Below are 16,088 nucleotides of genomic sequence, written 5' to 3'. Positions count from 1 at the left end.
CCTTCCCAGCCTGTGAGAGTTCCCCAGTCTGCGGGTATCACTGCGCGGACCTATCGAGTGTGGAGTCAAAAACTATATTCAGATCACCCCCTATAATGATATGTCTGTCTGGGGAGGCAGTCACGTCCACCAGCGCCGAGTCAAGAAAGCGCTCCTGGTGGTCATTCAGGCTATATAAAGAGCCAATAGTGAACGTTGTGTCCCCCAGCTTGAGGCGATACGCTAACAGCCTCCCCTTCTGTTCTGCGAATTTGTACAGCACCTCCCCCCTGAAGGAACTTGCTATCAAAATGGCCACCCCGCGGTCTTAGATGCAGCAGAGGAGAAGAATTGCGTTAGAAACTTATTAGAGCGCATCCTGTGACAATCCCGTGGTAGTAAATGGGTCTCCTGCAGGAGGCATATGTCTGCTTGTGTCCCCTCCAGCAAAGATAAGATTGCTCTCCGCTTTACCGGATTGTTCAGACCCTTAACATTAAGGGTCACTACTTTCAGTGTCGACATATCCCCAAATGACTGTATGCGCTAGGTGCCCAATAAGCGCCCAATAAGCGGGGGAAGGGGCATGGGACAGCAGCGCAGGAGAAGCAAAATAAGACAAAGCAATAACATGTAAGATACTGGACGGTGCCCCCTCTACCCCTAAACAACCCCCAACTCCCCTCAAATCAGACCCGTGTCAACTGGCCAACTCCCCACCCAAACCCAAACAACCCATTGTCCCAGTCATGTCCCAAAACGGACAAGTCCGTGGAAAGTACAAAAAGTGGACGTCCGGCCACTCGTTCTTCCCGCCTCTCCCCCAACCCCCCCTCCAACCCCCAAACCTGTCGTTGCAGAAGCTATGTCCATCTCCCCCCGGAGCGATTCTACGCCGTCATGGCGACTCCGTTCGTGGCGGCCGAGTCCCTGGCCGCTTCTCTCAGAGCGTTGGCCATTTCTGCCCTGATGGTGGGTGAGTCCGGCCTTCCAACACTAGCCGTCGATCTCCGCCTCGCCGATCGCCGTCGTCCTCCTCGATCAGGGCGCCTCCGTGTGAAAGTTGAAGAAATTGATGTACATAGACAGCATTCATTCCCCTTCTTCTCCCACTCCTCTCCCTGTGAGCACCATGAATACTGTAAATTATTGACTGTATCACCCTGCCAGTAAGAGCCCGTACCCATATGCATATGTACCGCCATTCTAGGCACCATGGCCTTTTACCCATTGGAATCCCCGGCTTCCCTCCTGCGCGTATCTTAAAACCCCCTCTCTCATGCACAGACCATGAAACCCTCTCCCTCTGCACGACCCTGCTGTGAAAGGCAACTCTCCTGCTTGACCCGCACAAAACCCCCCATTCCCTCTTGAAGAGGCATCCCTCGCCTTGGCTGACGTAGCCCTCCCCAGCTGCACCTGACTGCCCCCGCTCTCTCATGTACGGGTCATCAGATCTCTCTCTCTCTCTCTGTGTGACTCCGTCCCTGTGTCCACCCTGGCTACCCCTCCCTTCTCCTCACATGGGCAAGTCATAAACCTTCTTCTTCTGCAAGGCCCTGTCCTTGAGAGTCACGGCCGCGCCTGACCAACACCTCCTTTCCTTCCATGAATACCCCTCTGTTGACGAGCCTTCCCTCCGCGCCCGATTGTCCACGCGGCATGAATACCACTTCTTTGATGACCCCTTCCCCCGAGTCCGGCTGACCACACATGTCCGAGGCCATCGCTTGAGCCAGGAGATACCATTTACTGCCCTTATTGTATGAAGTCACTCCTCTTCAAAGGATCCACTATTGATCCTAGCCACCCCACCCCCGGGGCTATGATCAGGCGTACACATCCTACGGAACACTCAGCTGCGTGATTGCCCTCCCCTCTTATCAGCAGGTCAAGGGTCCCCATTGTGAACATATGTGGGGTAGGATTGACACGAGGATTATAGGGATGTCTTTCTTTTGCGTCATACTGTCCTGATTGTACTATCAAGTGTTTTGTAAGGTATAAAAGCAAGAGTCTCAGCTCACTTGTTAGAGCACCTCCCGAAAGACACCGTGTTTCGTGTCCGAAATGACTGGCTCTCCTCATGAGAATTAAACTCTGTTCTTGATTCCTGCTTCCAGCGCCCGTCTCTTTATTTGGTAATTATTCAACATGGGAACTAAGAGGCGGTTTGCGCCAGCGGCCTGGGCATCGATAGAATTATGGGCTCATGTTCCACAATTGGCGTCCCAACGCGGGGTCCATCAGTGACATAAGGTTCGGTAAGAGAGATCCAGACGAAGAAGTGAACATCTAAATGATCGGGGTATGCCTGCCTTGAGAGGGCCCTCGCCCGGCTGCCGATCGAAAGAACTTCACCAATTCTGAACGGACCTCTCTTGAGTGACCTATTGTCCTGACTGGAATCCCACAGGAATGCTACATGGAGTAAGAGAACGATCGGGCGCTGGAGGAGGGAGATGAAGAACTGTCCGTATGGTCCGGTCCGGGTAAGATTAAGTAGGGTGTTTTTACGCCTGATTGGTAGGGTGGTTCTATCCACCTGATTGATTGATTGTTTGTATTGAAATCGGTATTTGTATACTGATATTGTTGGTATTGGTTCATTTAGCTTTGAATGCTACTTGACATATTGGTTCTCTTTTGAGAACGAGACATTCTCGGTTTGCAAACAGCGGCGAATAGGAACGTCGTCCCTCTTTGCAGATAGAGAAGGGTAGGTAATGCAGACTTTTGTCCCCGTTGTAATCCGTCATGCCTACTTTTCTCCCCACTGGATTGTTTGAAATCGATTAATAATCGATTGTTGCTCTTTGAGATCTTCCCTGTCTACAAACTGAGACGAGTAGAAATATTCTGTCTTCCTTTCTGGATAGCGAAGGGCAGGTAATGCAGACGTTTGTCCCCGTTGTAATCCGTCATGCCTGTTTTTCTCCCCACTGATTGGTTGGTTGCCTGGACATTGTTGTTCCAGGAATTGTTTCGTTTGAGGTATTTTCTGCCTCCAAACAACGTGGAGTAGAAATATTCTATCTAGTCTTTGCAAGTAGTAAAGGGTAGGTTATGCCCCTTTGTGAATTCGTCAGTCCTACCCACTCCCCACTGTTTGGTTATTTGGGGGGTAGCTCGCATGGTCCGCCCAGGAGACTACCCTTATGGAGGACATATGCTCCCCGCTCATGGGCCATTTAGTGGAAGTAGACCATCTGGTCCGTCCAGGAGGCTACCCTAGTAAGTGGAAGTACATCGCTCGGTCTGTCCAGGATGATACCCTAATGAAGGAATATATGTTCCCCTTTTTGATCGATAATCTCGTTCCACCCCGGACCATTTATTGGAGGGAACTCGTCTGGTCCGTCCAGAAGTACCCCCTAGTGAAAAGGACACATAAAAATATGAAGTGATCACCGTTCCCTACTAACAGAAAACTTTAGCTCGAAACACGCTAAGGAAGAGAAAGAAAAATAAAAAGAAATCAGGCTAAGTCAGTAACCCCCCGATGAGCTTTTGACTTCACTAAAAATAAGAAACATTAGAAATAGTTCGTAATAAGAAATATAAAATGGCGAAAAGTTTGGCAGCAAAAATAGCCACGAGGTAACTAGGCTCTACTGCCTATTCCTGCTCCCAACATGTCTGCCTCATTGCCCGCCACGCCCAAATAACGGTCACATGAAATAGAAACAATTCAATAGGTACCTACCCCCATTCCGGAAGCTCCCGAAGTGCAACAGGTCCGCGGTTACGCCCATCCGGAAGGCGAGGCCTCGAGGCACGAGGGGCTCGCCTGGCCGCGGTCGGAAGGAGATGATGTTGGGCAGGCGGTCCAGAGAATGGCAAGGACCTCTCCATCTCTTCTCTTCTGCCGCCCTGCAGGCCGCGGGGAGAGAGGGGGCTGTCTTGCCTCGGCCACCGACCACCCCTCTCTCTCACCCGATCCGGCTTTCGTTGATGGGCGAAGCCAAGGCAAGGATGGCGGCGCTTCTTTGTGCAATAATGGCCGCAACTACACCCAACGCCTGACAGTTCCAGGTAGTCCCGTCACATGCCATCGCCTGCATAGTTACAGGTAGTCCCGCCACATGTCGACGCCTGGACAGTTCCAGGTAGTCCCGCCACATGTCAAGAGAAAAGGGGGGCTGTCTTGCCTCAGCCGCCGACCACCCCCCCCATCTTCAATAGCCAGCACGGCCAATGTCGAAGCGACGGAGCCGAGGAATGGCGCGGGGTCGCTGGAAGGGGGAGGCGGCGCGAACGAGCCTCCCCCACCTCCCTCCAGGTGGAGGCTTCCAGCGACACCCCAATGCTCTTACTTAAAAGAGGGTCAACATCAAAAAGCGGTCTTCTGCCCAGGACGGGCACACGCCCCATGCCTTCTCTCCTCAACCTTGAAGATTCTATAAGAGCCGGGGGGCACCCCGATCCCTCCGCATGGGCGCCCCCGCCCCCCTCACTGGGAACCACGACATCGGTGCAACTCCTGCCGGCGCCAGCCTCGGATTGGAAATGGCTAAAATGCAGCCACGGCACAGACTTGTTCAGTTCCGGAGGAACACCAGAATGACCCGGTAGGAAAAATTGTTGCCGCCCTCCCCACTCTTTGACTAATGGTCCATATTTGTTAGACTGTTAACCACATAGCACAAAACTTTTTGAACTGCCAACGGAAGGTTCTGGGCCAACCATGCGAGACTAGAGACATTCTGACTGTGCTGGAACTCGCCTGACCCCACCCAAAATGGCGCCGACACAAAATGAGACGTTTTGAATAAACTTTGTTGCACCCTGATTGCGCAGCTTTTTTGGTCCCGAGATATATATGCAGTTTTTGGATAATGAAAGTAGATATGAAGAATGTTGAGTATGTGCTTGGACAATGAACTGACTTAGGGTGGGTACTGATTAAGATTTGGAAAATTAATTGGTGTAGTTTAGGTAATGAATGAACATTGGATAATGAATTTATGAATTTATTAAAGATGAATTACTGACATGCATCATGCTTGCTCTGTAGGGAAGTTTTAATACGATTTTATTGCACTGCTGCACTTTATGCAATGAACTGCCACCAATTTCGTTTATTAAAAGTATTTTGAAAAAGAAAGCATGGTTGTAGTAGTTGCATTAATGAGTTTTGGATGCCTTACTACTGTGAGCGAAGAATAAGTATGATGAAGGATGTAGATCAAAAGGGATCAGATGTTTAGCAGCTACATTATGTGTCACAGGCAGCCGGAAAAGTGTTTTAGACACCCTTAAAACGACACCACGGAAATGCCACCTGACCGTCACCCTAGCACCCGATAAAGAGGGTTACGACCAAGTAACTCATGTAGATACGCAGATCGTCAATGATTATCTATCTGACATTACTGGTCCCTCTGGGCTTAAACGCCGAGATGGTAAAAGAAATACAGTACGTGGAGATAGGTCGAGTATGTGGTAGGTAAAAACATTTTCGGACTACTGCATGCTGATGTGTTTTGAATGCTGCCCCCCACCCCCCTCTTTTCCCTTCCCTTCTGCAGGTCACGTCAGAACGGCGGCTGAAGTGTGGAAGAGCGATGGTCGGACCACCGACGAAAAGGGAAAGAGGGAATAAGTGTGTAGTCCTCATAACGATAAGTTTAAAAAAAAAAAAAAGACGTGGACTTAAACATGACTGTTCCTCCTTAGGACATAGCGACTGAGAGGATGGACTGACATAGAAATTGGACAGGTACTGAATGACGAAAAATTTACTAGAAATGACGCATTAAATAATGTAACTGGACGTTTGACTAGGTAGGGAAAGGACAAAGGAAAATATACGGGTAAGGGTTGCCACGGCACCACCCGTCTAGGAAGTTAGAAATGTTGCTGATGTTCAAAATGCACTGCCCCCTTTTCTCACACTCTTATAGATATAGCCAAGCTGTCGGACTGTTCTCCCGATCAATACTTGCCGTTGCCTCAGCCTGTAGAACTTCCCACCAAAGGAAGGAACTGAAAATGGTTTAAGATCCAACCATGGGTAACTAGCACGACCAGGTTAATTTCTGACCGACCAACCGAGGTGTAAGTATTGGCAATTGAGAACACTCACAGAGATAATGGGCGAGAAGGAAAAGGAGGGAAGGGTAGAAAGAGCTAAGCACGTAGATAAATAGGATAGTAAAGATACGTAGGATATATAAAACAGATCTTGTTGGCTAACAATTGTTTCCTGTCTTGTCGTGAATGTCTTATATATGTGTAATACATGTGCCGTCTTCCCTGTCTGAGTTTGTGTGTGTGTAATGTACGGATTTATGTCTTCCCTCTGTCTGTATCTGCGTGTTACCTGACCTTTGCTGTTTTGTGTTGTGAGCGCACTAAATGACCTATTTTAGTACACGTCTCTCTCTCTCTCTCTCTCTCTCTCACCACCCCTTATCTCTCTCTCTATCTCTATCTCTCTCTCTCTCTCTCCCTCTCTCTCTACATGTCATACGTGTACCGAATGGCTCGTTTAGATTGCGGACGACTCTCACTCTCTATGAGAGTCTCCCTATTTTCTCTCCCTCTTTTTGGTAAAATTGTGCCCCACCGGCACCAGTCTGATTTGATACATATTGAACGCGAAGGTGTTCAGCGAAATTGACCGAAACTAAAATGATTGTATCTCGCCATATTACTGCCTCTCCTTTCTGCAAAATGAATGAACTTGAATTGGCTGAAAAAGAAAGGACAGGTAAGACGACTAAAGTCCCCCAAATCTGGCCATTTATAGGGGAACTGTATGTCCATGGCACCTTATGTCTGTTCTTCAGAGACGAACGCCAACGTCTAGATTGACCCCCAATGCCCAGATTGCCCCACCTCCCCCTTTTGCACCCAAGCGCGAGCACCCGAAGCATCCCCGCCCCATTTTTGATAGACCCCAGTTGTTGTCCCGAATATAAACATGATGACCATGAGTAACTGTTGACCATCAAGAAAATATTGTTCTGCCTGACTCTCGATGATGGCATCCCCGCCCTGTTTGAAAAGGTTAGCCAGTCCTGAAGTGAAATGCTCCGTAATGTTGACTATGATGTAATGCACAGTTGATGGGAATCTCATTTGTCCTCACTTGAGTTATAAATAGGACGATGAATAAACATGCCATGAACTCAGTAGGAATGCTGACACATGCACTGCTTGGTAATGAACCTCTGACTGTGACCAATGAGCGTATCTCCCAAATGCGTAGAATTGAGGGAGGAATTCACATGCGTAGATATCTTCTTCTGCCATTTCTCTAAAACCTTGTCTTGTACCTATTCAAAGATTCACGATCACCGAAGGAGATGGGTCAGATGTGACGTACAGCCCGACTGCGGATCTTGGGACACGTGTGACCTCGACCAAAGGTGGAGCCGCAGAGCAACAGGATACGGGACGAGAACGCAATTTCAACGTGGAAAATGAAAAATGACGGGCCGCCTTGAGGCCCTCCGTCTGCTAACCCACGTGTGCCTGGAGTCTCCGTCCCCCTTCTTTGGGCTCGATTGATGGGCCTGCCTGCTTGTTATCCTTTGCTCCCTTGGTCCCATTTGTGTGTCCCAGGAACTCTGACCCAACTCCGCTCGCTCTCTCTCCTATCGACTATTTGAACCATGCTCACCCTCTTTTCCACGTGACTTTTTGCCAAAAGGAAGAACTGCCTCCATATGGGAATAGGGTGTTGCCATAGAAATAAAGGTGCCGAGCATAAGGCGCCGCCAAACGGATTATTTAGGGAACAGGACTGTGGTCTAACAGCAGAGGACTGACCGCACCCTGCAACGCGAAAGGATAGAACTGAGCTGGACCTATAGCTCCACCGCCGGTGCTCAACACCGCCAACGAAAGTACTCGGACTAGAGCCTACCAGTGATGGCTCAATGATAAAAAGACACTGTGACGAAGAAATCTTGTGTATTGAACTGAATTCCGCTCTCAACTACCTGGTCAAAACTGTTCATTGGTCACATTTTTTAAGTTAGAAAGATTTATGCTATGTAGTGCGTTTAATTGTCAGGAACACAACGAAATGCAATTTCCTATGTGCTGCATTCTGCCCATCACCTCAACTGTCTATGAGTATACGCCAAATGTTAGTATCGACAAAATGCTAATTCATCAACGATGCCTGTCTACCTGTAAACACATCAATTGCAAAAATGACTGCTGTTATGTAAAAAGGGGCGACTGTGAAAGTTGAAGAAATTGATGTACATAGACAGCATTCATTCCCCTTCTTCTCCCACTCCTCTCCCTGTGAGCACCATGAATACTGTAAATTATTGACTGTATCACCCTGCCAGTAAGAGCCCGTACCCATATGCATATGTACCGCCATTCTAGGCACCATGGCCTTTTACCCATTGGAATCCCCGGCTTCCCTCCTGCGCGTATCTTAAAACCCCCTCTCTCATGCACAGACCATGAAACCCTCTCCCTCTGCACGACCCTGCTGTGAAAGGCAACTCTCCTGCTTGACCCGCACAAAACCCCCCATTCCCTCTTGAAGAGGCATCCCTCGCCTTGGCTGACGTAGCCCTCCCCAGCTGCACCTGACTGCCCCCGCTCTCTCATGTACGGGTCATCAGATCTCTCTCTCTCTCTCTGTGTGACTCCGTCCCTGTGTCCACCCTGGCTACCCCTCCCTTCTCCTCACATGGGCAAGTCATAAACCTTCTTCTTCTGCAAGGCCCTGTCCTTGAGAGTCACGGCCGCGCCTGACCAACACCTCCTTTCCTTCCATGAATACCCCTCTGTTGACGAGCCTTCCCTCCGCGCCCGATTGTCCACGCGGCATGAATACCACTTCTTTGATGACCCCTTCCCCCGAGTCCGGCTGACCACACATGTCCGAGGCCATCGCTTGAGCCAGGAGATACCATTTACTGCCCTTATTGTATGAAGTCACTCCTCTTCAAAGGATCCACTATTGATCCTAGCCACCCCACCCCCGGGGCTATGATCAGGCGTACACATCCTACGGAACACTCAGCTGCGTGATTGCCCTCCCCTCTTATCAGCAGGTCAAGGGTCCCCATTGTGAACATATGTGGGGTAGGATTGACACGAGGATTATAGGGATGTCTTTCTTTTGCGTCATACTGTCCTGATTGTACTATCAAGTGTTTTGTAAGGTATAAAAGCAAGAGTCTCAGCTCACTTGTTAGAGCACCTCCCGAAAGACACCGTGTTTCGTGTCCGAAATGACTGGCTCTCCTCATGAGAATTAAACTCTGTTCTTGATTCCTGCTTCCAGCGCCCGTCTCTTTATTTGGTAATTATTCAACATGGGAACTAAGAGGCGGTTTGCGCCAGCGGCCTGGGCATCGATAGAATTATGGGCTCATGTTCCACATCCGGGCCGGCGTCGCTTCACTCTCCTCCGTGGCCGTGAGGCCCAGGACACCACAGACATCCTGCAAGGAGCGCAGTTGGTGCAGCACGCCATTCCAGCGGAAAATTAGGCGAAAGGGATGTCCCCAAGAGTAAGGTGTTTCATTCTCTCTTAGGAAGTCCGTCGCGATTTTGAAGGCCCTGCGCTTCTGCAGCGTGATGGCAGACAGGTCCTGAAACAACGCTACAGGCCGTTCACGGAAGGTCAGCGGCTGTTTCTTGCGGGCCTCAGCCATTATGCGTTCCTTCACTGGGAAATCCGGGAGGTAGGCCAGAATGTCCAGAGGAGGCGCCGTCGACTGCCGTTGTCGGCCGACTCTATGGGCCCTATCGATCCGGATCGGGAAGTCCGCGGGCTCACCCAGGATCTCCCTGAACATGTCCCTCAGGTAGCCAGCCAAATCAGTTCCCTCTTCTGCGGACGGAACACCCCGGACCCAAATGTTTTTTCGTCTCAACCTGTTCTCCAGGTCTTCATTGTGTGCCTGGAGGTCGACATGCTGTTCCCTGAGGCGGAGAACGTCTTGCTGTAAATGGACAATCTCCTCGTCCCTCCGCTGAGCCGCTGCCTCTACCGTTTTTCATCCATTCACCAAGGCCCTCCACCTCTCTGCGGACCTCTCGCACTTCGCTGGCTACCTCCTGTTTTAGCGTCTGAAAGTCAGCCTTGAGTGAGCTGAACAGGTCCTCCATGAAGGATCTTGTGACGGGGGGCTCCCCCCCAGCCGGTTCTCCTGTGGTTCTGGAAGAGCTTGGGGATGGTTGCGCCCTGTCGCGCTGATGCTGGGCCCTGCTGAGCATGTCCGGTAGGGTGTGGTCACCTCTCTTCGCGCCCCGGTTCCCCGACATTTGTGCACTATGGACCACCGCACTTCACTCAACCAAATAGGCGATCCCGAGCCACTGGCAGCAGGTCCCGGTGTCGTTGAGTCCCCACCGACGGGCAAGGCACCACCGAGGGTAGAGTCCGTTGCAGTAGGACCACTACGCGTTCTGTACCTCCGAGGACAAAATGGCGGTCAGGCTCTGCCGCGGAGGTCGACCCGCCCTCCAATGAAAGTCCAAGCCGCTGACCATCACAAGGACCACCCGGTCCGTGGTATCTCCTAGGACGGGAGTTCTGCTCAGGGCCAGGGGTGCAGGAATTGTTCCAAGACGGCACTGTAGGAGGTCTTCGTCACCGCTGCCGTGGAGATAAGATGGCGGCTGGGCGTAGCCGGGCAGACCCTCCGAGTCTGACAGCACTGCCGAGGCCGTGCAGAGAGTCAGGGCCCCAGAAATAAGTCTCCTCCGGGCCCGTCGAGACGTAGAAGGGTCGAATGACCTGGCCCTCAATCCTAAGCACCGTCCCAAACTGGTGATAGGGCCGAGGCATACGCAGTATATCAGGCTGCTGCCGCAGACCCAAGCGCCTCCATGTTCAGACACCAGGCGTCTCTCTTCTCGGCACCTCACGGTGGCTAATCATCCGGTGTACCAGCCAGGGCACACGCCGATGCGAGTAGGCAAGCAAATTCTGCGCCAAGCAGCCAGACACCGGCGCCGGGGTCCACCCAGGCCTCTCGGCTAGCGATCCGCTCCGCTTCGTTTCAGTGGCGTTCCGCAGCCAGCTTGTCGACCCCTGAGTGTGCTCCTGCAGAAGCGCTCGGGGCCAAAGTTTAGCACCGGTGTGCGCACCAAGGTCTCCGCCCCCCGTCCCACGGCCGCTGAGCTCCAGCGGGGGGAGAAAAGCTGTCGAAAAAGGGCTCGGGCCTAGTCGGGCCGGAGGAGCTACGGGAAGAAGCGTCCGCTCACCCCGCCATCTTGGCCACGCCCCTGTGATTCCACTTTTAAGAGTATTTCGGACATTGTGTGATTGGAAATATATCCCACTTTGTGAATGTATTTAAATGCCAGTAACTCCTATTACCATTGGTTGAATTAAATAACACAATAAGCTGTAATTGGTCGGTGAAATGCCAAACAAAGACTAAAAATTGGGATGTTTGGCACATTCTGGCCACACCTCTGACTCCGCCCACTGATCCAATCCTTGGGTTATCCCCGCCCTCGTAGTTTCCGCCTATAGTTCCCCTTCTTTTTTCCCCCCACTTCAACCACTGCATACATTAAGTGACCCGCATCAGCACTAGAACTCCCCATGTCCTTCCGCAGGCCCAGAGTGGAACATAAACCTCATTCTTTGGACGGCTTCACCCCGAGGTGCAACGGTGCCCACTGTGGATGGTAACAAAGTGCGAACTGCGCTCTTCTAACGGAAACAAGGTCCCTATACAAGGCGGTATTTACTTTGCTTTTGTTCTCTTAACACACAAAAGTGCCATCTTCTGTAGCATTTGCTGCTCTGCCCAACCTCCTCCCTCTGCTCCCGGGGGTCTCGAGCTCCACCATGCAATAAATGTACCACCTGCACTTGGTAAGTGGCATGCTTTGTTATGCTCATTTGAAGGTGTTTGCGACTGTGTAATTCGTAAGCTATTGTGGCACACAATTAAACAGTAGTAAATGCATTTATGCCTGTTACGTAGTCTTTTGTTGAAAACTGAATGCCAAAAACACAGTAACTGTGGGCTGTAAAAGTATGCATACCAACAAAAATGCCTTTGTAAATTGGTCCCCAAGTTGTTTAGATCCCCGTACCCCAGAAAGTGAACATTCAGCATTTGCACCACTTAGGATCTTTGCCAGAGTGCAAAGAAGGGGCTGGGATCGGAGCAGGTTGGTGCTGGGGCGCAGCTCCGAGGAATGTGTGCAGTCTGTGTGGGCCAGGCCATTTCAGGCTACCTCTTGTCCATGTATCTGAGCATAGATCTCTTCTTTTGCTTTCATGCTCTGTGAAAACGAAGATTCTTAGACTACCTGTGCGTTAATAAACCTTTGGTGCTCAATTGTTACCGCTCTCACATTTTTAATTAAACGATTTATGACTCAAAGTAAAGTCACAACACTGTTTATTCGCCCTGGCTTAACCTGGGCAGCCTGCCACCCTGTGCATCCTTATTTTGGTGACCTACATCCGGCTCGAACTTTAGTTTGGGAGAGGGTATGGGCTGGGGGGTTGGGAGGTCATGCATTTCCTGCTGTAATTTGTATATTATCTGCAAGTCACTCGCTCCTAACCAAGTGACTGATTAGTTATTTATCGACTTTCATTTTATAGCACTTAATACCATGGCGTGGGCTTCAAAGAACTTTGAATAGTAACATTAGTTATTACTTATCGACACTGGTACCCTTTTCACTGGCCTTGGTAAGATGAGAGGTGGTGATGTGAGTCCAGCTTGGCTTTTTGAAGGGCTGGTCTCCCCCACCCCATCCTCGTTCGTTGCATCCAAGGGAGCTCCCCCCCGCTTTAATGTGATAGATTAGTGAGCTGTTGTCTCTGTGTGTCACAAGTTGCAGTTCAAGCTGGACAGCCTTTCATCTTTTAGCTGTCGAGACATTGCGTACCATTCATTTGGTAATAGTCATTTTCATCACACGTTTTCTGAGACAATTCATCCTGTGATAACTGATATGAATGTTCAATAATATCAAGGCCCTTGTGAACATAGCAGAGAGGCAGCCCCTCTTTTTAGGTTGATCCTAGGCAACGCATGCGCTGCTCAGGGAGGCATGCTGTATTCAAGTATGGACCTGAAGCCCCGCCCACTCTCCCCGTCCATATTTTTCATTGGCTTGTGTCATTGTCCACGTTTAACTGTGGCTTTTCATTGGTCAATAGGCTTAGCAGTCCCTCCATAGTACCGCTTTGTCTTATTTTGTAACCTCCTATAAGGACACCCTTGTTACGTTTGTTGTTACATGGTAGGCTTTAATTATAGCCTCCAAGCACTTTTTTCTTAAATCCCTTTGTCCACGCTCTGTCATATCTCTCCTATCGCTTAAAAAAAAATCTTTATAGCACGGGCGCCAAACGCATTTGCAATACTAAAGGTCTGAAATTTGCGAGAGTTTGAGCTATTGGCATTGTAAATGAGAAGGCCTTTTATTTATTTGTTTTAAAAATAACACATAAATAAAAGGTTTTGTCATTTACGCTGCCAATAGCTCAAACTCTCGTAAATGTGAGACCTATTGCATTTAAATGCTTGTTAAACGATGCAGGTGGTTTTGAGATGATGGAGGCCATGGAGTACCAGCAGGATGGTGTTCATATTTCTCGAGGCCCTAGATGAGACATGCTGCAGTTTGTAGGATGCTTTTAAAGTGTGCCAGGATGGCATTTGGGATGTCTTTGAGCAGGGCGTTATCATCCAGATACAAGAGTATGAGGACTTGAACAGCAGTTATGAAATAACTTTTTGTAAGAAACCGTTTCACATTCTTTAGAAGAGAGAGCTGGTACTAGGCTATCTATGTTTTCTGGGCAATTTGTTACTTGAGGTTGCAGTTGATGTCCGGGGTGAATCCAAGTGACCCATGTTTGTTTGATCTGTGTGAGCCATGCAGTATTAGTGAAATATGAGCAATGTCATGTGGGCCGACAAGCATAGGCAGTGCAGTGGGAGTGCTGGTTGAGCTATGAGTGTATATCCTGTTGAGGTAGTAAGGGTCAGAATCAATCAATGTAAAGTATACACAAGGGACCCCTCACATCACAGATTTCTCAACTATTTGAGAAGACTGTGTGATTATCTCGCTTCTCTCCTTACTAGCGTTTTTGGAAATCTCACTTCACTTTTAATTTATATATTTTCTCTCACTAGTGTACCTGCATTTTGGCAAAACGTATAAGTACCAAAATTCCAAAAGACATCCAATGCTCAAATAAGATAAGAAAGAAAAAAGAAAATAACACACTCTAAAACATAGAAAAACTTTTTTCTTGTAGACTTGCCCGTCCCCAAAAGTGTATTAATAAACAAATACAAGACAGAAATTCACATAAATGACCACAAAGGTAAACATAAAACCATACATAGATGGCATGACATTCCTGTACATATATTGATACTTTCTTTGGTTATTTGACAAAAACATCATTACATAAGTGTCCAACTTATACTGTCCTCTTTTCTTAATGACCAAAAGAAAAACAACTAGTTAAAGTGTCCCATATGTAGTGGAGTTTTATTGTCACAGTATTGGATTAGTATCACAGGGTGTATATATTATTACCCTCCCAATTAAGCCTGGGCGTAGTTTGCATAGCAGCACTACTTCACGTAGTACACATAGTCTGCGTAGCGTAGCTGATGACACTGTGTACTGCAATATGAAAACATTGCAAAATAATTGCAAATGGCATGCAGCACAGTATCTCTATCTTTAAATGTTAAAGTGCATATAGTACTTTCACAAAAGTGGAACTAATAAATTAGCAAGCAGTGAGAGACGGGATGATTTTGGGATCCTCCCAACCCTAGAGGGAGCACCAAACAGATGCCTTGAAAACAAACAAGCACATCTTATTGAACGATTTGGTGGTGGTCCCATCCTCTTAGGACCACCCCAAGCACAGTGATTGGCAAAAAACATTCCCAACCAAAGGCCCTGCAAAGCATTATGGGATTAGATTAGCAGTGGACAGTGAATATTATGTAGTATCCAATATCAAAATAACTTTACAAAGAGCTGCAGTTCAACTGGTGGTTACTAGATGTCCCTCACAAGTCAAATGCAAATGCTTGATGAAAGGGTTTCAATGTTTTTGCATTTGACTTGTAAGGGACATCTAGTAACGACTAGTGGAACTGCAGCTTGATGTAAGAATAATTTCGATGAGGATACAGAGGGGTGGGGTGGGGATCAGTCGGCGCACATTGCTGGATTGGAGAGAACGGTATGTGGATGAATCTCAGAATGTAACCCATCTTATGCAGCCCGCCATCCTGTACAAAAAAAGCATTTTAAAATGTTAAGGAACTGCCTTTATCACTCATGCACATTGTTTTTGGGGCCAGGCGCTGGGTAAATAACTTCAGAAGCTGCTCCGTGGTCCATTGTGATACCTCTCCTGTAACAACTGTGAAAGGAATGGTATACAAGAAATCAATGCCTGCTCATGGCTCGTGTCACAAGTCTCTGCTGTTTAGCTCAAATGGGTCCACAAGGGACGTTTTTGACGTTACTGTTGGTATTGAATCCACTTACTTCTTGCCCGCTGACCTCCCTCCTTCTTCAGCGGGTCCTGTTTGATCAGCCGCCTCGTTTCTCTATGGTCTTTAAATACTCCCCTGGAAGACTATCCCACGGATTATGGGAAATGTAGTTTAACAAGCCATGAAAAGTCGGCAGTGTTGCCGGATTGAGCCGTTTTCTGCACAAATGGTCGTAATTTTTCCCATTTGTGCAGGAATAAACTACCCTGGTGGGTTGTCTAAAGTTGGGCGACATTTGCCCTTGTGTATACAATATTTGTGGTTTCCGCTGCGCCCACAGAGGATCTGTAATAATCGGGGCCGTCAATCAGTTATAGTGCGAATGCGCAACTCATAACAGCTCTGCTTCTTGTTGCTGGCTCCAGAGAGAATAGACCAATGATTTTACATTGGGCAGGCCTTTTATCATTTTATTAAAAGTTTTAAATCATTTGATTTGCCTCTTGGCACAGGCGCGACTAACTCAGAGTGCTGTCTGTCTGGAGATCGAGAGAGGAGAATTCAGGAGCGTCAAGGCAAGGACTGTTTGGCCTACCCTTCAGCCTGCTGGTGTTGTGCGTGGGAGTTCTTAGGTGCCCAGCAGGTTTATTAAGGTAAGATTAG

At 48.7% G+C, this 16,088-nt stretch overlaps 1 protein-coding gene and 1 long non-coding RNA gene across 7 annotated transcripts in view; one reads left to right on the top strand and one right to left on the bottom strand.

Moving 5' to 3' along the window:
• The window catches only part of LOC147735029 (membrane-spanning 4-domains subfamily A member 4A-like), a 316,483-nt gene that overhangs the window by 40,889 nt on the left and 259,506 nt on the right, over positions 1-16,088 (top strand). For 2 of the 6 annotated variants that reach the window (XM_086953128.1, XM_086953125.1), the window contains exon 2: positions 15,938-16,078. The exons of 3 other annotated variants lie outside the window; for them this stretch is intronic. The gene's annotated coding sequence lies outside the window, so the exon portion shown is untranslated. Of the gene's footprint in view, positions 1-11,535; positions 11,798-15,937; positions 16,079-16,088 lie in introns of those variants that run through there. One more of the 6 variants, XM_086953126.1, reaches the window with a different exon arrangement.
• LOC147735030 (uncharacterized) overlaps positions 1-16,088 on the bottom strand; it is a 67,518-nt gene that overhangs the window by 5,780 nt on the left and 45,650 nt on the right. The window lies entirely within an intron of this gene.

The sequence above is a fragment of the Lissotriton vulgaris genome, chromosome 1_2 (assembly GCF_964263255.1).
Source record: "Lissotriton vulgaris chromosome 1_2, aLisVul1.2, whole genome shotgun sequence".
Classification (NCBI taxonomy): domain Eukaryota; kingdom Metazoa; phylum Chordata; class Amphibia; order Caudata; family Salamandridae; genus Lissotriton; species Lissotriton vulgaris.
Note: the sequence above shows the minus strand (reverse complement) of the source record. Positions and strands in the feature narration are given on the sequence as shown.